The following is a 7,664-nucleotide window of genomic DNA, read 5'->3' as shown; positions in this document are numbered from 1 at the left end:
CAGATGTAAATCTTCTAAGTGGCTGTGCGTGCAAACTGCCATCGTTAATCTTGCAGAGACGGCGAGCTTGAGCGGGGAGTTCTTTGTCGTGAGTGAGCATGAGTAAGTATTCTGATAATTATTTAATTATTTTGTATAGTATTTTAAAATGTAACGCCACTACGCCATATTAAGTTAATTGCCTGCGAGCTTCTCCACCTGTCTGTACGGTAATGCGACAGAGAGCCGAGTGGTTATGACGCAACCGTTAGCCTATTTTTTACAAAAACTGTTTATACGGGGCCATAATGTAACATAGAAGGTAATGGAGCCCTTTATACATTGTCGTGTATCTTTAGAAATAAATAATGGACAAACAGAGTCTTTAAACGCCTCAGATGTAAAGTTATTCGCTGTCAAAGTGACGCCAAAATGAATGGGAGTCAATGGGAATGCTAACGCAAGTGAAGTTCTGCTAAAAGATGGCAGCCCCCACCTGACTTCAACTTCCGGTCGAGTTCCTTGCCCCTTGGCCGTTCCTCGCCACTGGTTTACATTGAAAATGAATGTCTTCCGGCCACTTTGACGCTCTCGACGCCGGCGGTGTGAATGCACAGTAATGCAAGTTTGGTTAATTGTTCTGTGCGTTACGTTTAGGGGGGCACAAAAAGTCATTTGGGGGGGCACTGCCCCCCAATGCCCCCCCTTGACGACGGGCCTGCTCCCACACACACACACTGTTCTAAGTTCGGGTCACATAATATATTAATTCTCATGATATATTGTAAGTACTAATGTAAAAATGTTTAATTATTCACACAGATGTATCGATGACCGCCAGTGATTCAGTGGACAACTGTGAGGGTGATCAGATCCACATGCCCCTGATCTTGCTTAAAGTCACCAGAAGTTACCTGCTGTGATAGTTATTTTTTATGAACCTTTACAAAGTCACCAGAAGTTACCTGCTCTAATATATATTTTTATGAACCTTTACAGTGTCACCTGACATTACCTGCTGTAAATAGTTTTTATTTATTTATCTTAATTTGATCTTTTTTTTCATCTTTAATCTCTGATTTGAAGGAATAAGTCATGTCAAGTTTGCAAGTTAATTCCATCTTGGTTTATTACATATGGAAATTAAATGTTGAAATTTTATAGGATGGTCAGTAGAAGGTGTCTCTTGCTTCCTGAAAACAACAAACACTGATAAACACATCACAAATGATTTTATACAACTTATATTAAATTATCCATGTTCTAAAAAACAAATCACAGTCTGTCTCTTGTTTAACACAACTGATTTAAAACAACTTATTTCATATAGTTAGTCTTCACCCACACCCTCTACATCCCATCCCAATTACCTAATATCCTATCCTTAACCTAATTATTCTCATTCCTGCTTATTTACAAAGCTGCAAGCATCTTGTGGAAAGCAGCAGGTCGCCTGCCTGAAACTCATCTGAAACGAGGAAGCATACACTTAAAATAAAAGGTTTGTAGTCTAGCTACAGTTATGGCACAGAATTGCTCATTGTGTGGCACCTGTAATTTACTGTGATGGAACCCAGACGAGCATCTTACAGGTCCTCTCAGCCCTGTACAGAACATGGCAAACCTAAAATACATTTCAAAGCTTTCACAGTTTTCTTATTTCAGAATCATTCATTATTATTACACTTGACGTTTATCTACAATATTCATTGTTTAGACTTCATGTACACCTACCAAATCTTACCTTTACCTCACCTTTTGCATATACACTGTGCAGAATTAAGAGGCAAGCTGATTTTCTGATCATATTTTTTGGTCAAATGTACCGATTCCAAAGCAAACCAATCTTAACTATTAATTTTGCATTTAATCTTTTATAAGTGATATATAATCTTTTTTTGGCTTGTTTTTTCTGTAAAATAAAATCTGCCTAATAATTATGCATACCTGGATTTAAGGCGTTTTTCACTTCCAAGTTCCAGCCTCCTCCTTTTCTAATGCATAATTGATAAACGTTCACTTACCTTACTCCACTGTACAATTAAGTTATTAGACAAAATACTTAGTCTGATGATGGTCATCAAACACGTTATTATACTTTTAAACATTTATAACTTCGTGTATATTAACATCACACACACACACACAAAACTAACCAGCACCATGCTGAGAGGTTTAGACAGCTCGACTGGCTGGTTGCACGTTCAATTTTAAAAAGACGAAAAAACCTTTGCTGTGTAACAGTACACGACCCACTGTCTCACTATGTAAATACTGGTAAGCCTCGGTACATTTTTTTAAAATCATTTTTCCTTGCTGCTCCATCAACTTGTCCTGACAGGGCAGTTAAATAAATAGGTTAACTCTGGCCACTTCTTCAAATCGTCTAATATTACCCACGTTAACAGCGTCGATGGATGGGACAATTTGAGACCATTTGATCGTCGTAAGACGTTTTCATCGTGCTCCCAATTTATAACATAGCGTTCTTTGTCATTTCGCCACAGTTATAGCTAGCTATAAACAATCTTACAACTACTAAACTAGTAACCGGACGTGCCGTATCGGTTTAGCGGAAGTCGTATGACAAAATGCGGAAATGTGAAGTATTAAAAGTGGGCAGGGCGGAATAAGGTGAATACGGAAACCCGTTTTCCCTCCTCTATGGCTGTGAATCATTCTCCATTGTGTATTGAAACAGCGCGTGCGCCTCTTCCAGTTGGATGCACGGTAAAACTCTCTCCAATATGATATATCCACATTATAATGCATGATCTGTAGTTAAAAGGCTGTGGATTTGCATAAAATGACTTTATTTAGTTGGAGTTTGTTGCTGTTTTTAAACGACTTACTATTGTGTGCTTGTTAGATCACACACATCACAAGGACTATGAATCGGCATCAAACGCACAATAACTGGAACAGTAAACTGTTGGACAGATATACACTAGGATTTGTGCGCTCAACATTTCTTCGCTTTGTGCAGTTAACTTTTAAATGCGCACTTGTGCAGCGCAGCGCTGCACACTGTGACTTCATGTTGCTTTGAGCACATCATTCTGCACCCGCGATGCGCATACATGCTTTGTGTGCTTTGTTTTGAAGCGTTTCATATTATCATAATTTTGCGCACTGAATGATTATTAAAAGCCTATATTTTTTATACCTAGCCTGCTCATTACATTTAAAATAAGCATAATTTAATTGTATATTATTTCTGTGTAGTGTGCACTTCTAAATTCTTGACATTAATATATAAATATAAAATTGTGAAATGTATGATTGCCTGATTGAATTTTGCAAGAGTACTAATAGTAATTTGTTTTTATTAATATGTTTAGATTTTATAAAATTACTGTGCAGATTTTTTCAAGAATTACTTTTCTGCTGATTTATACACTCATTAAGTTTAATAAAAATACATAACACATTTATGTAATATTTAAAGGTGTTAACTGTAATCTTACACTGCAAAATAATAACTTAAAAATGATTAAATTCATCACAATTGTGTAGGTATCTGGAAATTTGCCACGGTGCAAAGGCTTCGATAACCTCTCTCTTTTTTTACCATAACATGTGTTTGCATCCCTGTAGAGTAAGAACATACAAACTTTGGCATACAGTACTAATTTAGAATGCAAATGCAATCTTTTTTTTTTAAGATTATGTTTATAATTACTCTAGCCTAATGTTTAAAATGTGTCTATTACATAAAGTAATAGGTGCTTTTCTTTTCTTTTAGATATGAAGAGTAACTCAAGGCAAAAATTGAGATGGACTCAATGCAGCCTCAGATCTTGCAGTTCTTTGACCAGCGCACTGTTCCATTCTACAGCAGTAGTCATCCTCAGCAAAAGCAATAACGCACTCAATACTATCAGACCTGATCATAAACTGCAAACTTACATTGTCAATAATTGACAATAAAAACTTTCATCACTTTTTGTCAATTGTGGACAGTAAATACACTCCTGTTTGTAGACGCACAATGACCTCAAAAATCTGGTGAGCCAAAGGAAGCTTAAATCAAAAGCGCATCTTGCCAGAATAGACAATGTGTCAGTGACCGTTGACATTTGGTCAGACCATAAAATGAGGGGCTTTTTAGGGGTCACAGCAAACTGGGTTGACATTGAAAATGACAATCTGAAGCTACAGTCAAACTTCTTAGCATGTGACCGGTTCAAAGGATCACACACTGGTGAAAACATATGTGAAAAATTTCAACAAATATGTGATGAGTATCACATCAAGAAAAAGATTTCACATGTGATATGCAATAATGCGGCCAACATGAAGAAAGCCTTCACTGTCTGCTTTCCAGGACCAGAGGAGGAGGTGGAGGATAGCCTTGATGACGCAGAGATGTGGAATGATGTGTCTGTAGAGGAGCAAGAGATGATGGATAGAACTTTGAAATCACAAACCAGACTCCAGTGTTTTGCTCATACCTTGCAGTTGGTCATAGGGGATGGCCTTAAAGATACAAAATTTGCAAGTGCCAGTTTGTCAAAGTCCTCAAAATTGAGCTCATTGCTCCACACCAGTTCTTCTTTCAAAGAGAACTTTGAGTCGGAGTTTGGTCAACATGGAATCCCAGCTTCAGTGACTACTCGCTGGAATTCCACCCTGAGACAGTTAAAAGCAATCCTTGCATGTGAAAACCAAAGACTGGGTGTAGTTCTTTCAAATGTTGGCCATAAAGAACTGAGCTTCACATCACGAGAGTGGAGCCAGTTACAAGAACTTGTCCGCATCTTACAGCCCTTTGCAGAGGCCACCGATCTTACCCAGGGAGAAAAAGTAGTGACAATCAGTGCAGTGGCTCCATGTGTTCTCTCAATAAATCACCATTTAGAGAATGAAAAAGACAAAGTGTGCTACTTGGGTGGCTTTATTCATAGCCTGCAGGCCTCCCTGCCTGGGGGATCCCTCAAGGGGATCTTTGTAAATATAAGGATGGAAAATGGTGAGCATGATGCGGCAACCCTTCCCTTCTCAGACCCTCTCTACCTGAAAGCTGCATTACTTGACCCCTCCTTCCGTACCATGTGTCTAATGCATGATGTCTTGGCTCCTGATCAGACCAAGGAGGTAGTGTCAACAATGATTAAAGGTAGGTCTGTAATTAAATATTTTTAAATTTCAAATATAACACGAATTGGTCTATAAATTATTTTAGTGTAGAGGTCATGTCTGTAACTCAGTAACTATAACTTATAATCCATACATATCTTCAACATTTTGCGATGAATTTTCTGTGTTTTTCAGACCTGATTATCGAAGAGGCACATAAGACCATGCCATCTCCAGCTTCCACCAGTAACCCTGAAGTCCAAGTTGGAGAGCCAGAGGCAGGGTATCAATCTGGACTTTTCACAGGTTACCGCAAAAAAACAGAAAACCAATTCGTGCTCTAGTCCGCTTATCCAGCTTAACCACTACCTTGACCTTTGTGATGGACAGAATACTCTTCAGTTTTGGTCTATAAATAGGAATGCATTGCCCCCTTTATTTAAGGTGACTACCAGGCTTATGGCAATTCCAGCATCTAGTGCACCAGTTGAACGTGTATTCAGCCATGGGGGAGTGATAATGCGACCCCATCGCTCACAAATGACCGATAAAGTTTTGTCCAGTTTGATTTTTTGCAAATGCAATTCACTGTAATTTGCCTTCACATTGGCATTATTTTAAACTGTCCAAACATCAAAGTTTAACATTGAAGTGGTCAAGGGTTAAAGTTGTTATGGCCAAATACATAAATATGGTTTGATCTGATGCACAGTTAATATCTCCATAAATACTGAGGCATGACCTGATTTTTATTTTTTATTACAGTAAGATATTAGAAAACTAATGAAAAGCCCTAGAGTAACATGATCATAATAGTTTGTGGATAACTCTTAACAGAACAAACAATGTTAGGTTCATCACCTTTTAAAAACCACTGCCTCACTTGTACAGTAAGATTTTTTTTTTTCTGATATTAATATTCTAATTTGAGTATGCAACCCATTGTTTGGTGTCTTATGAGATGACAGTATACTTTACACTTTGAATTTTGAAAATTTTGAATGTTTTTGTTTAGTTTACACTTTCATAGGGGACATCACAGCAACATAACTATATGTAGGGCTAGCACAAGATGGGAAAAGTTTTATTAATTATTGTTTACTTGTGTTCATTTAATTTATTTTTATTTTAGAGCATTTAAAGTGCTTCTTAGCGATATTTTATCTATTACACACAAGTTAATTAAGTTATTTTTGTAACCCATCAGCCCTCTATGTCTAAAGAAGTAATAAAGAGATTTAAAAAATGTGTGAAACGAGCCTGTTTCTGACTTGGTATGACTTGATGACTAAGTTGCGACTTGACTTGACTTGACTTGACTTGACAAAGAGTATGACTTGACTTGACCCTTGCAACAGAATGACTTGACTTGACTTTGACTTGCAATGTTAAGACTTGGACTTGACTTGAGACTTGCATTTAGTGACTTACTCCCACCTCTGCTAAATACAAAGTCAATATCTCAAGTATACAAAATAATTATTAGCTTAACCTTGTGACCAAAGTAGTAGTTCCCAATTCACAGTAATGTTACTCATTAAAGGAACACAAACTTTTGTTGGAAAAAGAGTTATAGAATTAGTTCACCCCAAAATGAATAATGTTCTAATCATTTACTCACCCCAATGCCATCCAAGATATCCATGTCTTTCCTTCTTCAGTGGATAGGAAATTACGTTGATGTTTTTTTTTTTTTTTTTTTTTAAACATTTCAGGATTTTTCTTCGAATAAGGGATTTATATATATACACACACACATTGTCAATAAACATAAATATACTTTTTAAACAATTGTTCATCTTGAACAATTTTGAAGAAAGACATGGATATCTTGGATGCCATTGACATTTTCATTTTGAGGTGAACTACTCTCAACTGTTTAACTCTATAGGAGTTGGAAAATTGTCCTTCTTAAATTGGCACTGGACTGGTAGGTGACATGGAAAAGCGTCATTGGTTATATATTCGACATGGGGTTGTGGAAGGCCTATACTTAAAAATTGATTAAAATATATTACATTTATATTTGCATTTATTTCAAAACCCAGACTTTCAAACATCAAAATGTAATTTATCAAGATCTATTTGTATCAAAATGGCGGCTCGAGCATGAGATACGCGTGTCACGCTGCTCACGCAGGCAGTCTGCAAGCCTAGTCAAAGAGTATAGAAGTACATAAGAAGTACTTCTATACTCTTTGGCCTAGTGTCTAATCTAACCTGTTAACCAGAGCCGTTGCTGTTAACCAGAGCCATAGAGAAAGACCTATATGGCTCTGCTGTTAACATGGAACCTAAATAAAACTGACGCCACGCAGTGGGGGGTTAGTCTTTAACATTACACTGTTACGAGCTAATTTCAGAATCATTTTGAAAAAATTTCGATTTGACCACAGATATTAAGGGAACTGGAGCGACTACAAAATGGCTGACTGAGATTAACGTTAGACTTGTCATGAGAAATCGAGTCCGCCCGAGAAATTGAGTTCGCTTAGGACCCTGAGTGATCCCATTGGCTCAACGAACATTTAATGGGTATAATTTTTTAGCGCCTGATTACAATTCCTGCAAATTCGCGTTTTAATTTTTGTCGTTTGAACTTTGCT

The sequence above is a fragment of the Carassius auratus genome, unplaced genomic scaffold (assembly GCF_003368295.1).
Source record: "Carassius auratus strain Wakin unplaced genomic scaffold, ASM336829v1 scaf_tig00000788, whole genome shotgun sequence".
Classification (NCBI taxonomy): domain Eukaryota; kingdom Metazoa; phylum Chordata; class Actinopteri; order Cypriniformes; family Cyprinidae; genus Carassius; species Carassius auratus.
The sequence above is the reverse complement of the archived record's forward strand: the minus strand, read 5'-3'. Positions refer to the sequence as shown.